Consider the following 11372-nt stretch of genomic DNA (forward strand, 5'->3'; position numbering starts at 1 on the left):
GTCCTGCTAATATGGCAACCATTCTACTATTGGCAACATATGCTTTCAAATGAAAATATCCTAGTGAGAGCTTCAGAATTTGAATATGATAGAATAGTTGCTGATGTGCCTACTAATATAAAAGTTAAAAATGTATAAATACAGAAAAGTAGTAATCAAAAGTCATTGCTTCATGTATCTGCATTAATCTACAAAAAGACTTCACACCAACTGTGGAAAAAACAAGAATTAAATACCAATGTGAATGATTTCAACTATATTAAATTAATTGTATTTTGATGGTCTTTGACCTCTCGGGGATTGTGGCCAACAAGCCAACTATGGTTACACAATACCATCCCTGCATCTGTGTGATTAGAAACAAGCAAGCACAAATGTCATATGAATAGAAACCAATTCCATATTAATTTGGGATACATTCTCCAGGTGTAGTTTTTATGAAGCCATTAATACAAAAAAGAGAGGTATCATTAGGTTCAGGGACTCACAAAGCTTGTTGAATACAATGCAAAAAAGAAGAAAAGAAGGCTCTTTTCAGGAATCCTTATGTAAACTGAGCATAATCAGTCATCACAAAATACATGCTAGTTGACTGGTAACTGCGCTTGTAGAATGTAGAGAGCAGATGGGATGATAAGTTTGGTTGGAACTCCAAGGGGCATGAGTCTTTTGGGTTGCAAGACTCACCTATGATGAACACAACCCAGCCTGTGTTCTCTGATAAAATCAAATACCTTTGGGGACATGCACAAAAAACAATGATGGTAGAATGGCCCGTCCTCTAGTGTATATATCTCAATAGCTACATTTAGGAACTGGCTGAAAAGGAAACTCCCCTTTGGTTAGTAGCCATTCACAGCCATTTGCTGCTTCAGCCTAGCCAATCTTTCCTTGGGAAATTCAATAATCCAAGTAATCTGTATACTTATGTATAAGTCTAGAAATCAAGCACCCCAAAAACTGTGTCAACTAATCTATGGGGAAATGTGAGTACTATACTTTAACTCTCTCTTTTTTTTAAAAGGAACAATTTCCTTCTCTGAGTGAAGTCATAAAAGGCAAGAGCTTAGTCCATCTTAGAAATAAACGAAGCACCAACCCCTTCTACTATTTCCGCCATGACACCACTACTGATTTTTTTTTTGAATGCCTTGGTGGGAAAATGATGGCAGTAGTGAGGGACAGCTGCCTCCCAAGGATGGCTCAGGTGCTTTCCCTTCTCTGAGTCCTTATTAATGACTTAGATGAAGGGTGAGAAGGCATGATCATGGACCCATGCCCATCCTGGCTCATTAAATCAGCCAGAGGGGGGTTGCTTGATTGGTTTGTACCAATTATCAATACATCGTTGGAGCAAGGAATTTTTCCATCTAACCTGAAGCAGGCCGTGGTTCGCCCACTTATCAAAAAAGCTTCCCTTGACTCCTCGGTGTTGAATAATTACAGGCCGATCTCCAACCTCCCCTTTTTGGGAAAGGTGCTGGAGAGGGTGGTCGCCTCTCAGCTTCAGGGTTTCCTAGACGATACCAACTACCTAGATCGGTCACAGTCTGGTTTCAGGCCTGGCCATGGCACCGAGACAGCCTTGGTCGCCTTGGTGGATGACCTCCGCAGAGAGCTAGACAGGGGGAGTGTGACTCTGCTGGTTCTCCTGGACATCTCAGCGGCTTTCGATACCATCGATCATGGTATCCTTCTGGGTCGTCTCTCCGGGATGGGCCTTGGGGGCACGGTTCTGTCGTGGCTCCAGTCCTTCCTGGAGGGACGAACCCAGATGGTGAAGCTGGGAGAGGCCTGCTCTGACCCCTGGCCTTTGACCTGTGGGGTCCCGCAAGGCTCTATTTTGTCTCCCATGCTTTTTAACATCTACATGAAACCGCTGGGAGAGGTCATCCGGGGTTTTGGAGTTGGGTGCCATCTCTACGCAGATGACACACAACTCTACTACTCCTTTCCACCTAATTCCAAGGAGGCTTCTCAGGTGCTAGGTGAGTGCCTGGCCGCTGTGTCGATCTGGATGAGGAAGAACAAGCTGAAGATCAATCCCGACAAGACAGAGGTCCTCCTGGTCGATCGTAAACCGAATCGGGGTATAGGGTGGTTACCTGTGTTGGACGGGGTTACACTCCCCCTGAAGCCACAGGTCCGCAGTTTGGGCGTCCTCTTGGATTCTTCGCTTACACTTGAAGCTCAGGTGTCGGCGGTATCCGGGAGGGCCTTTGCGCAACTGAGACTTGTGCGCCAACTGCGACCATACCTCGTGAAGGCTGATCTGGCCGGGGTGGTCCACGCCTTGGTCACCTCTAGAATGGATTACTGCAATGCGCTCTACGTGGGGCTACCCTTGAAGACGGCCCGGAAACTGCAACTGGTCCAACGTGCAGCAGCCAGGATGCTAACCGGAGCCCATTATCAAGAGAGGTCTACCCCTCTGTTTAAGGAGCTCCACTGGCTGCCATTCATCTTCCGGGCCCAATTCAAGGTGCAGGTGCTCACCTATAAAGCCCTGAACGGTTTGGGACCACCCTACCTGTGTGACCGCATCTCCATCTACGAACCCACACGCGTGTTACGGTCATCCGGAGAGGCCCTGCTCGTGATCCCACCCACGTCGCAAGCGCGCTTGGTGGGGACGCGTGACAGGGCCTTTTCCGTGGCGGCCCCCAGACTTTGGAACGCCCTCCCAAAAGATCTCAGACAGGCCCCCACTCTAGCCGTTTTCAAAAGGAATTTAAAAACTTGGCTGTTCCGTTGTGCCTTCCCAAACTAGGAATCCCCATCCCAAGTCCTGGAAGCACTTTAGTACAACAAATGTTGCTGCACATCACACTTTAATCCTACGTTCCTCCTGCCATATCAGCACTTTTAACCCTGTACCCCTTTGCGCCGGCCGAACTAGTTTTTAATAGTGTCTTGATGTATGTCATTTGCTGTTTATTTTGCTTAATTGTTTTGATTTGCTTGTTTACTGCTGTGATATGTTTTCTTTGTATTGTGTTAGTGGCTTCGGCCTGTGTAAGCCGCATCGAGTCCTTCGGGAGATGCTAGCGGGGTACAAATAAAGTTAATAATAATAATAATAATAATAATGATCATCAAGTTTGCAGATGACACCAAATTGGGAGGGATACCCAATACTCCAGAAGACAGGAGCAGAATTCAAACGATCTTATCCGATTAGAGATGGGGCAAAACGAACAAAATGAAGTTCGATGGGGACAAATGCAAGATGCTCCACTTAGGCAGAAAAAATGAAATGTAAAGATACAGAATTGGGGACATGTGGCTCGAGAGCAGTACGTGTGAACAAGATCCTCATGGACAACAAGTTAAACATTAGCCCACAATGTGTTGCGGCAGCAAAAAAAAAAAAAGCCAGTGGGATTTTGGCCTGCATAAATAGGAGTATAGCGTCTAGATACAGGGAAGTCATGCTACCCCTCTATTCTGCCTTGGTTAGACCACACCTGAAATCACACTGTGTCCAAATCTGGGCACCACAATTGAAGAGAGATATTGACAAGCTGGAATGTGTCCAGAGAAGAGCAACTAAAATGATCAAGGGTCTGGAGAACAAGCCCTGTGAGGAGTAGCTTAAAGAGCTGGGCATGTTTAGCCTGAAGAAGAGAAGGCTGAGAGGAGAAATGATAGCCATGTATAAATATGTGAGAGGAAGTCATAGGGAGGAGGGAGCAAGCTTGTTTTCTGTTGTCCTGGAGACTAGGACACGAAACAATGGTTTTAAACTACAAGAAAGGAGATTCCATCTGAACATTAGGAAGAACTTCCTAACTGTGAGCGCTGTTCAACAGTGGAACTCTCTGCCATGGGAGTGTGGTAGAGGCTCCTTCTTTGGAGGTTTTTAAACAGAAGCTGGATGACCATCTGCCAGGGGTGCTTTGAATGCAATTTTCCTGCTTTTTGGCAGGGGGTTGGACTGGAAAGCCCATGAGGTCTCTTTCAACTCTATGATTCTATTATTCTATTCTATGATCTTTAACTTATCCATGGGTCATATTTGCTAGGTGCATAACCATTTTCAGGATAATTTGCTGACCAAAGTACTTATTCTTAATCATAATTTTGGCTGCCAAACCTGCCCTTGACTTATACATGAAGTCAACGTATGCATGAGTATACACAGTAGTCTTCTAGGCATTTTCATCCATCCAGGTTAAATTTGTATTGTGTGCCTTCAAGTCCTCTCTTGACTTATCAATTTCACGGGGTTTTCTTAGGCATGGAATATTCAGAAGTAGTTTTGCCAGTTTCTTCCTCTGAAATATGGCTTATAGTACCTGGCATTCATTGGTGATCTTCCATCCTAGTACTAACCAAGGCCAACCCTGCTTCATTCCTAAGATCAGGAGGGGTCTTGTGCTTAAGAAGGGCACTTGCTCCTTCTTAAATCCACATTTTGAGATGTGACTTTTTAATAGAAAACCTCACTTGAGATTGCTTTCCTCTGTTTCTGACAGATGTAAATGTTGTTAACACAGGATGTACTGTAGTGGAGAAACTGACAGTATAATCTGAAACAGGTTTGCATTTGCATCACAATAGACCATTTTAAGAGCACACCAACTGAAGCCTTACCCTGTGTGTTGTGTGTGCAAGGAGGAAAGCACAAGTGAACCAATTTTCCTTCCAATCCATGATTAGATGCCATTAAGTTTTATATTTAAATAGCAGACCCAGGCATTGGAGGAAAAAAATAAACCTTGCATCAAAATATCCCTTCTTCCGCAATGATTTCAATCTCATTTGTGAAAATTGTGTCTTCTGCCATCCGTAAGAGAAGTGGGTAAGGGTAGAGCAGGAAAGCAGCCACCTGCTGGCTTATACTGGCCTCCTCCTGCGTTTTCATTACAGCTACAATGTTTAGTTGATTACTCAGTTTGATTAATTGATTTTTTTCTTTTAAAAAAACTTACTAATAACGTATCCCGGCAATAATACTACTACTAATAAATGCTTTTTACTTTTTTATCTGCCTCTCCTCAAGGATAACTGGGGAAGTTTTGACAGAGTGTCTTTAATAAGGGGATTCATGTCATAAGATTCATACACACACTGCACACCATTTTCAAAAGGAACACTTCCTATTCTTTCCCAGTCAGGAGAGAGCAGAGCCCCCGGTGGCACAGTGGGTTAAACCCCTGTGTCGGCAGGACTGAAGACCGACAGGTTGCAGGTTCAAATCCGGGGAGAGGCGGATGAGCTCCCTCTATCAGCTCTAGCTCCTCATGCAGGGGCATGAGAGAAGCCTCCCACAAGGATGATAAAACATCAAATCATCCGGGCGTCCCCTGGGCAACATCCTTGCAGATGGCCAATTCTCTCACACCAGAAACGACTTACAGTTTCTCAGGTCGTTCTTGACACGACAAAAAAAAAAAAAGGAGAGAGCAAGGCTTGCAAGGATGTGAAGATGTTGAAAAGACTGCACAAGATGTCGTGCCTATTATGTTGGTGGGGGATATTTTACAAGACTTGCCCCCAATCTGAGATTTTCATCAGAAGCCCTCCTACACCTCACCCCAATCCTGAGAAGCCAAGTGAACCCGCCCGTCAAACATGGCACCCCCAGATGTCAATCTCTGTTGTGCTTTGGGCATCCATAATGGCCTTTTGTTTCTTTAAAATAGGTTTTCAATGTTTCTTCCCCCCTTTGATTTTTCACCTGCTTTTAAAAACTGGATTATCTTTTCCATTTCTACATCACTTTAGGTCAGAGCTCTGGTGGGAAGAAAACTAATTTTTGTGTGTGTCAGGAGCAACTTGAGAAACTTCAAGTCATTTCTGGTGTGAGAGAATTGGCCATCTGCAAGAACATTGCCCAGGGGATGCCTGGATATTTTACCATCCTGTGGGAGGCTTCTCGCATTTCCCTGCATGAGAAGCTGGAGCTGACAGGCAGGAGCTCACCCCACTCCCCAGATTCGAACCACCAACCTTTTGGTCAGCAGTTCTGCCGGCATGAAGGTTTAACCCATTGCGCCACTAATTAATATCTACTTATTATTACAGAAAACTAATTAATATCTACTTATTTTTACTACTACTGCCTCTACTACTGATGAAAAAAGAGCTGGTGTAGTGGTTTGAGCATTGGATGAGGACTCTCCTTTGATTTCCTACATAGCCCACAATAAGCATTAGTGTATTTACACCCTGCTTTTTTCTTTTGATTGAGACCCAAAGTGGCTCACCACCTTCATAAAACAATGCCGTGGACACCCACTGAGTGGCCTTGGCTGGGTCACACACTCTCAGTCCCCAAAATGCCATATTAGGTCCCCCTTAGGGTTGCCAAAAGGCAGAAATGACTTGAGAGCCCCCAAGGGCAATAAGGATGACCTGACTGTATTTTTTATTTTGTTTTCATTGTTGTAAGAGGAAAGCAGCATGGGAGGTGGGTGTCACAAATGGGCTCTTTTCATTTCCACCTTATGCATCCAGCCGACTCACTTAAAGCTCACAGGGTAGGACAGGTATGGGCCAACTTGGGCCCTCCAGGGGTTTTGGACTCCAACTCCCACCATTCCTAACAGCCTCAGGCCCCTTCCTTTTCCCCCTCAGCCGCTTGGGGAAAAGGAAGGGGCCTGGGGCTTTTAGGAATGGTGGTATTTGGAGTCCAAAACCCCTGGAGAGCCCAAGTTGGCCCAGGCCTGAGGTAGGAGTACAATCCCTTTGAGAAGAGTCCACTCGCGTTCTTGAAGCCATTCCCGCTTCTGGCTCAGAAAGCTCGCTAGTTGCAACTTTGGCCGCGGGCCTGGAGTGGGCAGGAGAGCGGAGCCCCGCGCGGCGTGGGGAGAAAAAGAGAGGGGAAAGGGAAAGCAAGCGAGACCTTGGCCGGGACTCGGCTGACTCAGCCAGGAGGAGGAAGGAGGGAAGCGAGCCATGCCGCAGGAGGAGGAGGAGGAGAACCCCGAGGAAGAGGGGGCATCTACACTGCAGGATCCATACAGTTAGGCAGGCACCACTTTAGCATGGCTTAAGGTTACCGAGTCCCGAAAGCTGTCGTTTGGTGAGGCCCCAGCCCTCTTTGGCAACCCCCCAACATTTCATAGCATTCGGCCAGAGAATTTTTAGCTTGAACTGAGCATTCTTAGCCCAATGCTACGACATCCTAGGGACAAAATCGGGCTACCTGTATTTTAAAAATTCTAAAATCAGGACAGTAAATAAAGAACTCAAAAACAGGGGAATTCCAGACAAGAGACAATCAGAGCCAGCTAATCAATTCCCAACTAAGGATTCCCCTCAAGCAGCAAGCAGCCAGGCTTTGAAGCTGCAAGGCTATTCAATGCTAATCAAGGTGGTCCATTGCAACATTCATACTTGCCTCAAGCAGACAAGAGTTCTTTCTCTCACCCTGGATAGTTCACAGATCTATAAATCCCACTTGCCTAGTTTCCAACAGACCTCACAACCTCTGAGGATGCCAGCCAGAGATGCGATTTTCCTGCAGGGGGTTGAACTGGATGGCCCACGAGGTCTCTTCCAACTCAACAATTCTATGATTCTTGCCAAGAAATCCCCGTGAGAGCTTTTCCTTTGTGTTGCAAACTAGGGTTTCCATCTAAAATATTCCACATTCCGGCGTCCCTCGCCCACCCTCCCCATACACACTGAACACTTAACTGCAACGTATGGCCGTGTAGATGGGGCCTAAGACTCAGAAGCGACCCCGGGAGGCGCGCGAGTCAGTGTGGAAATCTTTTCAAGAGAACGAACTGAATGCACCAGGTAGGCTCTACTACGAAGAGGCCGCTTTTGCTCCTTGCAGCCAGGAGCTCATTGAAAAGAAAACCAGGTTTCCCTTCATCTGTGGAACTCTGCCCTCTCGGAGTGGGGTGGAAGCGCCTTCCTTGGAGGCTTCCTTGGAGCTTTTAAAGAGAGGCCGGATGGCCATCTGATTCTGCTTTTCCTGCATGGCAGGACGCGTGGAACCAGCTGGCCCGAGTGGCCTCTTCCAACTCTAGAGACCTCATCACACTAGAGAACGAATCCACTTGAAGTCCGGTTGCTGCCTCCTGCAGAACTCTGGGGTTTGTAGTTTAGGGAGGCGACTTTAACAGCCTCACTAAACTGCAAACCCCAGAATTCTGCAGGAGGCAGAAACCGGACTTCAAGTGGATTCATTCTCTAATGTGATGAAGTGCTAGGATTCTGGTTCGGCCCCTCTCTCCGCGCAGGGCCGCCTTCGCCCAGCCCGCTGCCACTTTCAACCTGGCTCCCCTTCACACGCGAGCGAGCGCGAGCGCGCGCACACACACACACGCCCCTCCCTTCGGTTCGACTTCAACAACCCCCCGCGGGGTGGATCCAAAGTGATCCCCGGACGCGCTCCTTGTGGTTTCTCGTAAATTGAAGGCATCTCTTCGCACACGCACACACACACACCCTGCACCCTCGTAAAGCTTCTAACTAGAACAGGGGGAGGGGGTGCCTATGGAAACTCCCCCTCCCCAAAGACATGGGAATTATTTCCGCCTCCCTCCCTTGCCCGGGACGGCGGCTCAAGTCAACTTTCCGAATCCGGCGCCGCTGAAGCTGGAAAGTTTGCTGCCTCCCGCCCCTGCTCCGCTCCGCCCGCCTCGGATCTTTCGGCCGAGATCCTTCCTCTCCCCGCTTCTTTCTGTTTCGCACACAGACGCTCAGGCACACACACGGCCGTCGCCGCGTTCAAAGGGCAAAGAGGGAGCGAAGGAGGAGTGTGGCCCCGGCCTCTGACGGAGGAAGGGCAATGGGCACATCACATCGCCGCCGCCGCCTTTCCCCTGTGGGGCGACCTTTGCAAGAGCAGCGCCTCCCCGTTAATTCCGGAGCGCGATGTAGGGGGTGAAGGAAGGAATGGGAGAAGGAGAGGAGGAAGGTAGGCAGGGGGAAAGGAGGGAGGGGGAAAGGGGGGAGAGAAGGAATGGAAGGAGAGAAGTAAGAAAAAGGAGGGAAGGAAAAAGCACGAAAGAATAGAAGAAGAGAAGGAAGGAGAGGAAGAACCGAGAAGGAAGGAAGGAAGGAAGGGGGAAAGAAAGAAAGAAAGAAAGGAAGGAAGGAAGGAAGGAAGGGGAAAGGGGGGAGAGAAGGGGGGAAAGGAGGAAGGGAAAAGGAGGATGGAGGGAGGTTAAGGAGGAAAGGTGGGACAGAAGGAATGAAGGAGAAAAGTAAAAAAGGGGGGGAAAGAAAAAGAACGAAGGGATGGAAGAAGAGAAAGAAGGAGAGGAAGAAACGAAGGAAAGAAGGAAGGGGAAAGGAGGTAGGGAAGGGGAGAGAAAACAGAGGAACGGGGAAAGGGGGAGGGAGGGAAAGGAGGAAAGGTGAGACAGAAAGAATGAGGGAAACAAAAAAGAAGGGAAAGAAAAAGAAGGAAGTGATGGAAAACAGGGGAGGAAGAACCGAGGAAGGAAAGGACAGAGAGAAAGAAGGAAAGGAGTGAGGGAGGACCTCACAACCTTGGAGGATGCCTGCCACGGATGCAGACGAAACGTCAGGAGAGAATGCTTCTAGAACATAGCCAGACAGCCTGAAAAACCTATAACAACCTAGTGATTCCGGCCATGAAAGTCTTTGACAATGCAGGGAGGATTGTCTTCTTAGCACACACATACCTTTCCGGTGGGGATCCCAGACGGGGCGGGCGCTGGCCTCTTGGAGGGTCTCCCCAGCGGAGAGGGGAGGGCCTGTGTCTTCTCAGCTGGGCGGCGGGGCTGCGCGGAGCCCTTGCGGGCGTCCCACTCCGCGGGCGAAGAGGACGGGGCGCGGGGCCCGCTCAGGGGCAGCCCCTTCGGGCCTGGCTCTCCCTGCCGTCCGCCCGGGCTCCCGCCCCCCGGCGCAGGCAGCGGCGCCGACCCTGGGTTCGGGAGTCAGGACCCGAGGAGATCTCTCCGCCAATCCATAGAGGCGCGCGATGCCCAAGCGGGAGGGAGGCAAGAAGTGAGGCACCAGAGGGACCCCTTGACTTTCCGCCGCTTCTCCGGCCGTCCGAAGGCGCTCTCCTCCTCCTCCTCCTCCTCCTCCTGTTCCGCGTTTGGAAGTTGGCGCTGGCACGGCGCTGGACGGCACCGCAGGCAGGGGAGGAAACAAAAAGAGGAGGGAGCGAAGGAAGGAAGGAGAGAAGGAGGGAGGGTGGGATGATAGTAATGATAATAATAATAATAGGAATTAACGTGGCATCCTGGAAAAGAGGGAGACGCGTCCAGTGCCACCCTCCCCGCCACTCTCCCCCAGCCGCCCCTCTCTCACATTGAGCACCCAAACTCTATTCAGTCAATTGGCTTCCCCTGCTTTGGATTTGCATAGCCACGCCCCCGGGCAAGGAAGCAGGCAGGGGCTGGGCCCCGCCCCGTGCCCCGCCCCCTTTTCTTCTTCGCAGCCACCGCCCCTTTTTCCACCTGTGCCGCCCCGCCCCTCCCCTCCCCTCCCCTCCCTTCTTTCCCCGGCGGGATTCCAGCGCTGGCCCCTTGGCTGGTGGGCTGGCCACTTCCTCGCCCGGCACCGGGATGGGGAAGACCAGCGGGGAAGACCAGGGCCCCGCCACAGCCGCCCCCCTGCGCCCCCTTCTTCCTCCCTCCCACTCCCCCCCCCTCCCCATGCAATGCCTTGCTCTCCTATCCCGGGCTTCTCCGCCGCCAGAAGAAAAGCCAAAGGAAGAAAGACACATGATCCTAATCCGAACCCGGACTCGTAATCCTGGCCCCCATCCCTTCCCCGCTCTCTCTCTCTCTCAGAGTGGGGAGGGGGCGACTTTCCCTTTTCAAGCCCCAAAGGGAAGGCGAGGCAGACAAAACAAGCTCCGCAAGTGGGGGGGGGGGGGGTGAAGGGGGGAGAGGAAGGGGCATCATAAATAAATTAATAAATAAATACACGTCAAAGCGGCTCCTTTGTCTCTCTCTCTCTCTCTCCGTCTGAGTTGTTCCGTGGATTGCCTGGGAGTGTCTCGCGTCCGGGGGGGGGGGGGGAGGCTTGGAGGGGAGAAGAGAGAAGGAAGGAGGGAAGGAAGGAAGGAGAGAGACAGAAGGGAGGGGGGTGGAAGTGAGAGAAGGAGAAAGAAGGTAGATGGAAAGCGAGAGGAAGGATACCGGAGAAGTGAGAGTGAATGAATGGGGGAGTTGGGGGTAGGGGTAGGGCAGGGTGGAGGCGAGGCGGGGGGGGGGGTGCTGTGTAATATGTGGCAAGATTCGCTCAGAAGAGATCCTTCCACAAATAGGCGGCAACAAAGAAAACTCGGGCGCTACTGACAGCAGGAGAGAGTGTTATCTCCCCCCCCCCTCCCTTTTCCCTCCGACAGCTCAGGCACGTCTGTTTAACCCTTTGGTGGAGGCAAGACGGCGGGGTGCCTGCTTGCTCCTCACTCCCGACAAACCAAA

The 11372-nt window shown here is 50.1% G+C and overlaps 1 protein-coding gene across 3 annotated transcripts in view; it reads right to left on the reverse strand.

Annotated features, from left to right (window-relative positions):
• SEMA3F (semaphorin 3F) overlaps positions 1-10931 on the reverse strand; it is a 166777-nt gene extending 155846 nt beyond the window's left edge. For 2 of the 3 annotated variants that reach the window (XM_060765748.2, XM_060765746.2), the window contains exon 1: positions 9615-10266. The gene's annotated coding sequence lies outside the window, so the exon portion shown is untranslated. Of the gene's footprint in view, positions 1-9614; positions 10267-10869 lie in introns of those variants that run through there. The other variant, XM_060765747.2, reaches the window with a different exon arrangement.
• Positions 10932-11372: the final 441 nt, after the last annotated feature.

Source organism: Anolis sagrei, chromosome 2 (assembly GCF_037176765.1).
Source record: "Anolis sagrei isolate rAnoSag1 chromosome 2, rAnoSag1.mat, whole genome shotgun sequence".
NCBI lineage: Eukaryota > Metazoa > Chordata > Lepidosauria > Squamata > Dactyloidae > Anolis > Anolis sagrei.